Here is a 10,712-nt window from a genome sequence, read left to right as displayed (position 1 = left end):
CTGGATTTGCAGCGCTGTCCTGTCACTGTTTGTTTCCATAGGTGCCAAGCAGTTGCAAAAAAAATCAGCACTTAACAGAGTAATTAATTATTTGTGTCATTAAGCTGCCCAGGCAGGGATCAGTTGGTCATTAACTTATTTCCCTTCTTCAATGATTTGCTTTTGTGCTCTTCTCTTGGTTTTAATTTCTCATGTTAATATCCGTAAATGCTGATTGTAATCTTTATTTTCAGTCATTCTCACTTTACATTTTCCTCTTTTAAGTGAGGAATCACAGCTGACCTTGGCTTTTTTGCCTTTGGGCTGACTTTTTAATATACTAAGGGTGTCCTATACTGTTTTGTTGTGAGTTGGGAGGGGAGAAATACAAATCAGAGTAATAAATTAGTGCTGCTGCCAGACTGGTAATTCCTGGGAGTAGGACCTAAACCCCTAGATGATAAATCCTTAAATTATCCTTAGGGTTTAAGAGCTGGGACCCAAGTCCCTTTCCTTTTGGTGGCATAGAGAGGCCTTGGGCAACTGGAGCATTGCTCTGTGGGTTTTAGATACAGAACTATCTAAAAGTTCTACCTCTTATTTCTAGATGCCAGGCTTTCTGTAAAAAATGTATAGTACCATGTATAATGTGATTTTTACAGAAAAACAAAGCCACCACACCACAGTCTCCAGGATGTGGCGCAGGGCTGGATCGGTTCCATTAACACCTTCTGCTCCGAAGCATCTGGCTGTTTTAGGGTTGTGTTGGTTTTATGGGTTTTATTTTTTATGAGTAATCTTTGCTGTGAAGGAGACGGGATGTGATCCGCATCCTCCTGCATCCCACACCATCATCTGTGGAATTTACCTGAAATCTTGGCTACTCAGCTTCTCAGCCCCAGACCCGGCAATGCAGCAGGACCAAGCAGGCCAGGCACGGGCATCCCAGGATTTTGGGGTGGCACCAAGTGAGCAATCACCCCAGGGGAGGATTTTCTCTCTGTAGCGTGTTTATACTGGTGTGTGCATCTAAACAAGCCTTTGGGAAACTGGGTTTCACCAGGACATGAGGGAACACACTAAAAGCTTCATCCAAAAATTAAAATAAGAAGAAAGAATCCCCGGGCTGTCCAGGTGAATTCCCTGATGGAGACAACCCCACTGCAGAGGAAGGGCATGTGCTGCCGCTTGGTCCTTGTGAAACCAAAGTTCCTGTTGGTGAAGTCGAGAGGATTTTCTGATGGTGCTGAGACCTTAAATGCCAAATTTGAGCATCTGTTCCCACGAAGGAGCCGTCCCCTCCGTACATCCCCCGCTCACTCTCAAGGGGTCTTCGCTTCCGTTTCCATGAAAGCTGTGTTGTATGTCACAGGAACGCAGCTGAAACCTGCTCTGAAAAGGCTGGAGAGACGTGGGAAAAGGCCTGAAGAGGAGAAGCTCAATCCAAATTGGGTATTTCGTAGGAAAAGCCTGGGTGGGCGCTTCAGGGAATAGGTTTGGAGGCTGACCCAAAGCCCTCTGCGATCAGAGTCGGCCGTCAACAACGACCTTCCCCTCACAAATCCAAGGTCCCAGCTCCTGGTGGGACCCCTGACGGCCACCAGCCACAGCCAGCTTTGTCCCAGCTCCGGGAACACGGTGGCCACCAGCCTCTGGCCTGCTGATACACCTTTGTATTTGTATTTTGATTTTGAATCAACAGCACTTTCAGCTACTTTTATTATTGTTTTTAATTCTCCTAAGTCTGTATTTGCTTTGGAGGAGGGAATGAAAACTTGGGATGAAATGAAGTAGATCAGGATGGTGGAACAAAAAGGAAAAAAGCAGAAAACATTTCAAATCTTATTCAAGTGATTTTTTTTTTCCCAGTAATATAAACCATGAAATTCCTTATAACATTATAGTATTTTACAGTTTTATGAAGCTTTCTATTGTGACTTTTATGGAATCAAAAGATGATGAGATATTTTAGCATTTCTATTTTTAAAAATTAAATGTCTACTGAAAATAAAGTAGCTTAATGCATTTATGGGAGAGTTCATGTCCATTTTCGCTCCTTCTGTGTCGAGTCTTGTCTGATTGAATTGAGATCTGAGGATCACTGTGGTGGTATGGGGGAGTGGCTGGAAATTTGGAAGCAGGCGTCTTTGGTTCGCCTGGATTGCCAAGGAGCAGCATGGAGACTGCCAAACTGAGCTTGTAACATTGACACTCTCAGGATAATTTGTATATCTCATTAAATGCTAATTCTTCATGAGAAGAATCAGGACAGAGAGGCTGATTTAACACCTAGAGGGATTCGTGGGCTACAATGAGGACACTGAACACGAGCCTGGTGCTCCTGAAAAGGGCAGGTATTGACCTGACAAGTGCCTCAGATCGATCTGTGACAAGAAGTGGGAGGTGGAGTTGGTACCAGAGTCGCTGTCCCTTCACACACAGTTAGTCATTGGCCTGCAGAAAAGAAGGGGTTTCCTGCCTGCTGCTCTCCCCTGTCCCTGCCCCGTTCCCTGGGAAAGTGCAGCTCTTGTCACTGCAGTGTAAAGGTGGGGAAAAGGCAGCGAGAGAAAGGCAGCCCAGCTTGGGGGGTGACCCTCCCTTCCTTCAGCTGCTGGGAAACGTGGCCGGGGGTCCCTCAGAGGCACTCCAGCTGAGGAGCTGCACCACTGCCAGAGGGACTTGGCAGGGACGGGGCAAGGGCAGCTCCTCAAATGCCCAGCTGGAGGAACGAGCCGCCCAGGCCTCCTCACCAAGCCCTAGACAGGGCATTTGGGCTGATTTGGGCTGCTGGGGAATGGCCCAGCAGGGAGGTTCTGCTCCTGCCAGCCCAGCTGTTGCTTCCAACCGCATAGGAGGGGAAGGTATTTTGTCAGGGCAGTCGCTCATGGAATGGGTTGCCTGGGGAGGTTGTTGTATCCCCATCCGTGGAATGTTTCAAAACATGACTGGATCCCTCCCTGAGCAGCCCGGTCCGATCCCATTGGTGACTGTGGCCTGAGCAGGAGGTCAGACTTAGAGACCTTGGACTGTCTCTTCTGACCCAGATTCCTCTACAGTCCTGCAGCAGTTCTGGCTTCTTACAGTCCATGAGACCTGTTGGTTCCACAGTCTGCAGAGAAGCTCCTTTGCCCAGCAGGCAGTCCTGGAATGGCCAGACATCCATGGCAGAGATTCCCAGAGCTGCCATGTGCCCCAGCTGTCCCTGAGCCCCAGCTTTGGCCTCGGCACTGAAACGCTGCCAGGACCTGTCCCTGCTGTGCAGGTCCGTGGGGCTGCAGGACACGGTGTCACACAGCACACGCGGCCACTGGGTCCTGCCAGCTCCTGCAGCCTGGGCTTCCTGATTGCCGGGGATTTTAGGGGCCACCTGTCTCCAGGGCTGGGCAGGGAAACAGAGATTTCCTGTGACCGGGAGCAACGCAGGGCCTTGCCAAGGCAAGCAAATCGCCTGGGCTTCAGGTGCCCGTGTGCAATTCCATGTCCAGGGTGTCTCCCCCAGCAGCAGGTTCCTGTCCCCAGTTCCCGATCTCCCTCAGCGGAGCGGGCGGGGCGGGGCCGCGGGGACCGGCGGGCTGGGGTTGGGCGGCGGCGCTCGAGCGCTGATTGGGCAGCGCTGCCGGCCCGCGGTATAAAGGGCCGGCGGGGGGGGTGGGGCCGGTTGTGTGTGTGAGGGCTGAGGGCGCGGCCCCGCTGCTGCCCGGGCTGCGGAGGGGAGAGCGCCTTGGCCGCTGGGTTTGTGGGCCGGGGGAGCCGGGGGGCGTTTAGGGGCGCGTTGTGCTGGGCAGCGGGGGCCGGGTAAACCCCTTCCCTGCCGGGTGACCCTGGGGGAGCCGTGGCAGGACTGGGGGGCTGGTGCTCTCTGGGTGGATCGAGTTTTGCTTTGGAATTCCAAACCCTTTCCCTGTGCCGGGTTCCGAGGCAAAGACTGCTTTAACTTGGTCTTTTTTGGTGCTGCATTAATGCTTTTTGCTCGTTCTGTGTCAATTTGCAGCCTGGCTCGTGGTTTCCCCTGGTGCTGGGGAGTGGAGGCGAGTTGTGCTTCCTGCTGGGAGAGAGAAGGGCCTTGGGAAGCTGCTCCATGAGCCACAGCTGTGCCGAGCCCGGGAGTCTGTCCAGGTAAGAGCAGGGCTTATACTGCCCGTGAGGAGCTGGGTTCTGCTGCTGAAACATGCCCATGCCTTGAAATGCAAGGACAGGCAGAAGCTGGGAGGGACCCTGAGCACGTTTGAAAAGCCCTTGACTGTGGGCGAAGTGTCCAGGAGAAATGATTCCTTTTTTTGCAGGGAGGCAGTTTGTGAGGACAGGGGGGTTGCTGTGCTCTCTAGCCAAACTACTCCCCTTGGGATGTGCAGGGTGAGGAAATGTTGGCCACGTGTGGGCAGGAGCAAAGGTGTGTGGGTGGCTGTGTGTGACAGCCGTGTGTGTGCTGGAAGGGGGTTCTGGTGCCATTGGAGCTGCCAGGAAGCCAAAAGGGGCCCAGTTGTCTGAACAAGGTGAAAGCTGTGTTGGCCTCTGTTGACACCTGCACCAAAGGAGATGCAAATTTTCCCCCTCTTGGTTGCAGGCTTCACAAAGGTCCCAGGAAAGGAAGTTTTAGATTCCAGCTCCCCTTTCTGCTAAAGGTTTCCTTGCTCTCTCAGCAGGATGTGGAGTGCCACCATGTCCCCGAGGTCACCCTTTCTGCTGCTGGGAGAGCATGAGGTGGATGGAGAGGATCCCCAGGCATCTGCAGGCAAAAGGGACTGGCACAACTGCGATTTTTCTCCAGCTCTCTTAAGATGGACTTTCAGGGTACCATGGGTAATGTGCCAGCTCTCCTGCTGGAGTTCTTGTCTTCTGCTATATTTGAACATCAAGAGTAAAACTACAGTCAGGTGTGTTCTGGAGTATGTTACACTCGTGCAAAGCTCCTTCCCTCTGTTGAATTTCTGTTCTGGAAAGCACAGTCTGGGGTTCCTGGGCACTTCCTCTTAAATGATTCCATGAAAATAATTTTGTACTGAAAGGAGAAAGGAGCTGTCTGTTTGAGATCAGATGTCACTGATAAAAGCTTGATGTTTTTTCACTCAGTAAGCTTTAAAATACCTCATAGTGTGTAGCAATGCCTGGCTTCTAAACCTCACCAATTGAGTCTTAGAAGTTTCTTTGAAGAGCTGAGTTCAGGCAGCAGAATTGGCCCTGCAGGAGGGACTCTGTGCCTGCTCTCCCGTGGCTCCAAGGGGTCTCTGGCCCTTCACGCCGGCACCGAGATTTTCTCGGGAAGGGCCTCAGATCCCCGGACCAGTCTGGGACACAGGCAAGATCCCCCTGCATTTATAAATGAGGCCTTGTTGTGGCTTCCTACCCTTACCCGTTGGTGGGTTCCAAAGAAGGGCTCTTGAAATGCCTTTTGGGCTGTCCATTGAAGCCTTGGGACCAAATTGGGCCCCCCTGGAGGGACAGTGCTGTTGGTGCCCCCCGGGTTGGGGCACCCCGAGGACTCCAGCGCGCACCGAAAGGATTATTCGGGGAGATCCTCGGGGTGCCCGGCCCTGGGGAGTTCAAAGCAAGGTCCCTGCACTGGATTCAGGCATTGCTGAGAGTATCCCAGGTGTAGCTGTCCATGCTAGACATGGAGCTCTCTACTGGACTGTAATTGAGTTCTAAAAGTGGTGCTCCAACTGCAGAGGAAGTGTGGGATTGGGATTAAGAAACGAGCAGTGATGGTCCAATTGGCTGTTTTCTCTTGAATGTAATGGTAAGAGCTGCAGGAGTGCCAGGTGTGTGTTCCAGTCCCCAGCATTTGGTTTGCACATGTCTTGGTCAGACCCAGGTCCAACTTCCCCAGTCCTTAACACAAGAGAAGGAGAATTAAGGACTGGCAGTGTTAAGGTGACTGGTGTGACAGGGGTTAAACTGGGAAAACATTGGGGAATTCCTCAGTTTCCCTATTTGCCAAACTCACCCAAACCAGGGCTAGGAAGAGATTGAGTGGAAAAGCTGAGGCAGAAATGAAATGGAAAACTGGGGATGTTGAAACTGTAATTGCTGGAACTAAATGTGTCAAAGCAGCAGCTCTTGTTGTGCAGGGAATAACTCCTGTCAGCAGCAAGGTCCCGACTGAAGTGGCAGCTGCAATTGTTCCTGTGGTGTGGGCCAGTGGAGTTGCAGGAGGGCGGAAGAGGGCAGAACCTGTAGGTATTACCCCTGATGTGGGATCTATATGGGTAAGGCAAAGCCAGTATCCTTTAAAATCAGAATGCCAGCTTGGATTGGTTGCAGTAACAGCTCAATTGGCTCATCCTGGTTTGCTTGTAGGACGTGAATGCAAGAACCTGCCAAGGAACCAATGGCCAAGATGATTGATGAGTGCAGGACCTGAGAGAACCACCTTGAATGACAATCTCAAGGAGTTTGCAGTATTGGATTTAAAAGATGGCCTTTGGTGCATCTCCTTGAGCAAGGAAAGCCAAGAAACCTTTGCTTTTGAAGGAGAAAATCTGGAAAGGGGAAAGGAAGAAGAGAAGCCACTTGACTCCTCCTGAGCCCCAGACAGCCCCTGAACTGCCTTCCTGGCAATGGTAGGACGGGGTGGACTCTGGATTGCTCCCTCTGGATGTGTGGTAAGACTGTTATGCCAGCTTTTCCAACAGCCTGTAAGCATTTGCTGCCTTGGCTAGATGGTGCAAGGGCAGCCTTTAAGCAGCTAAAGCATTCCCTGAGGAGAGCTCTGGGTCTGTCAGATGTGTCAGAACTGTTGGAAGCATCTTTGGTGGGGAGGGCAAACAAAGGACAAGGTGTGCAGTGACCCCCCAACAAGGGACTTTGAGTTAATGGCATCCCTGCAAGTGAACTTTGTGGGCTGTTCCCCCTGTAGGGCAGGTGATAGTCCCAGCTAGAGTGATGGGAAAAATAGTTAAAAGAGAGCCCCAAAAGCTGGAAATCCTCCTGGAGGCTCTTGGCCAACAGAGTTTCCTGAGTTGCCCCTGAAAGAAGGATAGTGACAGCTTTTGAGTGCTAGTAGATGCTTTTAATAGATAGCCTTGAGTGTGTCCTTGTTGCACCTGTAGGCCTTGTCAAAGTCCCCATATTCCAGGAGATATACCTATTGAAGTTTAAAATGATGTCCATAATCCTTTGTTGGCTTGAGGCTCTCCCCTGAGGAACTGCAGGAACTCCTGGTGCCGCCTGGGCCGATGGATTGGACGCCCCAGCCCCTCCGTTCCTGCCCAGCCCCTGGGTCCGTGTCGAGTGGTGGCACTGCCAGCCCTGCAGGTGAAGTGGGAAGGGCCTTTCCAGGTCTTGTGGGTCACATCTATAGCAGCCAAAGTTGCAGGAAAAGGACCTGGGGTCTATTATTCCTGAGTTCAGAAAGCTCCTTTTGGTTGGTGAGCAGAACAAAGTGGATCCTTCAGAGTTCCCATCCGTGTTTGTGTCTCAGCCTGTGTTATGATTCAGGGCTGTAGCTGTTGTTGTCACTGAGGAGTCAAACTCTGCTTTAAATCATGAGACACTGGCCTAATGGCCAAGTGTCAGGAAAAAAGTGGGAATGATACCTGAGTGTTGAGATGTAACAAGAGGTAATCCTTTTTGCAGTGGGATGTAGCCTGGAAACTGCACAGAGCTGAGCCAAGGGATTTAAAGGGACTAACCAAGGGAGGTGAAGAAAGAAGGAAGAAGGGAAGTGAAGCAGCAGCCAAGCAGCACCAAGTTCCTGTGTAAGCAGGTGAGTTGTCTTGAGGTTCCTAAGGCAGGCCCTGAGGACTTTGAGGGCTCCAGACAGAGCAGACCTGCGAAGGCCCTCGGTGAAGCCCCTTGGAAACCTTCTAAGGGTAGGTGTGTATGGTAGTGAGTGTTGGAAAATGCCCTGAATGCTGAACAGGAATGTAGAGAAGAAAAATGAATCCTCCTGTAATGCTGCCATATCAGCTGCAGTGGAGATAGCTGTGTGTGCCCTTTGGGAGCTTATTGCCAGGGCACCTGGTGGGCTGGAATGATTCAAGAGCATAGGAATAAAAGATTGTCTGGCTTCTAAAACTCATCAATTGAGTCTCAGAGGTTCTTGTAAGAAATTTTAGTTAACACCGGAACTTTTGTGTGTACTTCTGAGTTCAGTTGGAAGGAGATTGTCCAGGGAAGAGCAATCGTGCTCAGTGCAAGAAGCTGCCCTTGATGAACTTCCTATCTGAGCTGATGCCCTTGGCAGGAGAAGTGCTCTGCAAGGAGGCTCTTTGCTCCTAGGCAGGAAGAAAGGCCAGTGCCCTTCCTCCCCAAGGCCCAGCCCAGCAGGGCTGGCAGGAGCTGCTGGTGTGGCTGCTCTTTGGGTTCTCAGCTGTGGCTGTGGGGTGGTGACCTCGTGTTCCTCCCTGTGCTCCAGGGCAGCCAAAAGCCCCAGCCCAGCCCCTGGGCCTTTCTGGGAGCCTGAGCTATTGTAGTACTGGGGATGGGGGTTTGGGTTTTTGTTTCCCTAAAAGTAGAACCATTTGGGGGGGGGATCTCTTATCTCACAGCTGTTGTTGTTTTGATATCTTAATTAATTACAACTTGAGAAGAAAACCTTGTGTAACTTAGCAACTGACTTGCACTGGTTCCACTGAAAGTGCCAAGGAGTTGTAGTGTCCACTGGATTGTTTGTATTGAAGCAGTTTGGTGTTTACAGAGGGATAATAACTCCTGTCAGCAGCAAGGTCCTGACTGAAGTGGCAGCTGCAGTTGTTCCTGTGGTGTGGGCCAGTGGAATTCCAAGAAAATGGACAAGGACAGAACCTGTACAAATTACCCCTAAGCCAGAGTCTCTCCTGGTAAGGCAAACCAAGTATCCTTTAAAATTAGGAAGCCAAGCTGGATTGGTTCTAGTAAGAGCTGAATTTGCTGCTGATGGTTTGATAGTAGAATGTGAATGCAAGGAGCTGTAAAGAAAGGAAATGGGCAAGATGATTGATTGCTGGGAGCAGGGGCTGGCAGACAGTGGCACTGGCTGTTTGGTTGTGGTTGGGAATGAGCAGCTTGACCTGCCCAGGGTTGTCTGTGCTGGGGGTGGTTTTGGGTCCTGTGTGGCCACAGGTCTGTGCAGCAGCTGGAGCCTGGGCAGGTTTGGGGGCTGTGGTGTGCCAGGCTGCTGAGTGTGTTGTCCCTGTTTGCTTGGAGTGTCCCAGTGTCCCTGCTTGACTGTTTGTTGCCCTGCAGGCAGAAGAGCCCAGGCCTGAGATGGCTGAGTGTTGGTGTGACCCAGAGTGGGTGTCCCTGCCCTGGGGACAGTCCCCAGAGCTGCCTTTGGCATCCCCTGCTGAAGGGTGGGAGCTGCCCAGAGCCAGCAGCATCCAGCTGGAGGATCCAGGAGGATGCAGCTGTGTTTTCCTGGGAGGTAAGAGGTGGGGGTGCAGGAGCTGGCAGGAGTGTTTTGCAGGCAGAGGGAGGGCAGGAGCAGGAGACTTGCAGGTGCAGCAGCTGTGTCAGTGCTGGATGGAGTCGGGGCTGGGAAAGGGCCCTGAGTGTCAGGGCAGGGGAGAGCCCCGGGTGGCCCTGGGAGCCCTGGGGCTGTGAACAAGTGCAGTGGGCAAAGGAATGGGCACTGGAGAGCTGGGCAAACAGCTGGAGGAGTTGCAAGGAGAACCAGGAGACTGGGATCCAGGAGCAGCAGCAGCTCCCTGTGTGTGTGTGTAGAACCAGGTGTACTGCAGCCCCGAGTGAGGTGGGAAACGAACCTCAGGAGGCTGGGAACGAGTCCCACAAACTGGTTAAAGTGGGATGGACTCTTCCCAAGTGCCTGAAAAGCTTTTCTTCCGTGTTGCTTTCTCAATTGAAAACTGGAGTGATTGTTGAGGTGCTGGCAGTTGTTTTCCTGTGTTTTTGGTGAGGTGTTGACTCTGTATCTTTCTTGGAGCTGCTGTTGGCTGAAGAGGTGCCCCCAATTCACCTGTAAGGTCCTGGTTTTCTTGCCTGCTTTTCCCAGCTTGTCCAGGAGATGGAATTCCAGTGCTACAGTCTAGATGGGTCATGGTGCTTCCAAAAGGAGCCTTTGTGCCTTCAGGACAAGTTTTGGTGCCACTGGAGCTGCTGGGAGAAGCATAAGGTTGGCAGTGAGAGGCCTGGAATAATGCTGCTGTGGCACAGAAGAAATGAGCAGTGATGGTACAATTGGCTGTTTTCTCTTGAATGTAATGGTAAGAGCTGCAGGAGTGCAAGGTGTGTGTTCCAGTCCCCAGCATTTGGTTTGCACATGTCCTACTCAGACACAGGTCCAACTTCCTCAGTCCTTAACCCAATCGAGGGAGAATTAAGGGCTGGCAGTGTTAAGGTGACTGGTGTGACAGGGGTTAAACTGGGAAAACATTGGGGAAGTCCTCAGTTTCCCTATTTGCCAAACTCAGCCAAACCTGGGCTAGGAAGAGATTGAGTGGAAAAGTTGAGGCAGAAATGAAATTGAAAACTGGGGATATTGAAACTGTAATTGCTGGAACTAAATGTGTCAAAGCAGCAGCTCTTGTTGTGCAGGGAATAACTCCTGTCAGCAGCAAGGTCCCGACTGAAGTGGCAGCTGCAATTGTTCCTGTGGTGTGGGCCAGTGGAGTTGCAGGAGAGTGGAAGAGGGCAGAACCTGTAGGTATTACCCCTGATGTGGGATCTATATGGGTAAGGCAAAGCCAGTATCCTTTAAAATCAGAATGCCAGCTTGGATTGGTTGCAGTAACAGCTCAATTGGCTCATCCTGGTTTGCTTGTAGGACGTGAATGCAAGAACCTGCCAAGGAACCA

The 10,712-nt window shown here is 51.5% G+C and overlaps 1 long non-coding RNA gene across 2 annotated transcripts; it reads left to right on the top strand.

Moving 5' to 3' along the window:
• The first annotated feature begins 3,615 nt into the window (after nucleotides 1–3,615).
• Nucleotides 3,616–6,483, top strand: LOC114003526. Of its 2 annotated transcripts, none has more exons than XR_005562348.1 (3): nucleotides 3,616–3,711; nucleotides 3,971–4,095; nucleotides 4,620–5,192. It is a non-coding gene; the product is annotated as an uncharacterized LOC114003526 (long non-coding RNA). The 2 variants fall into 2 exon arrangements; XR_005562349.1 differs by lacking the exon at nucleotides 3,616–3,711 and adding an exon at nucleotides 6,277–6,483 and having other exon boundaries at nucleotides 3,945–4,095; nucleotides 4,620–4,853.
• Nucleotides 6,484–10,712: the final 4,229 nt, after the last annotated feature.

This window comes from Pipra filicauda, unplaced genomic scaffold, assembly GCF_003945595.2.
Source record: "Pipra filicauda isolate LSUMZ 115617 unplaced genomic scaffold, ASM394559v2 scaffold1322_size17799_pilon, whole genome shotgun sequence".
NCBI lineage: Eukaryota > Metazoa > Chordata > Aves > Passeriformes > Pipridae > Pipra > Pipra filicauda.
The sequence above is the reverse complement of the archived record's forward strand: the minus strand, read 5'-3'. Positions and strand labels throughout refer to the sequence as shown.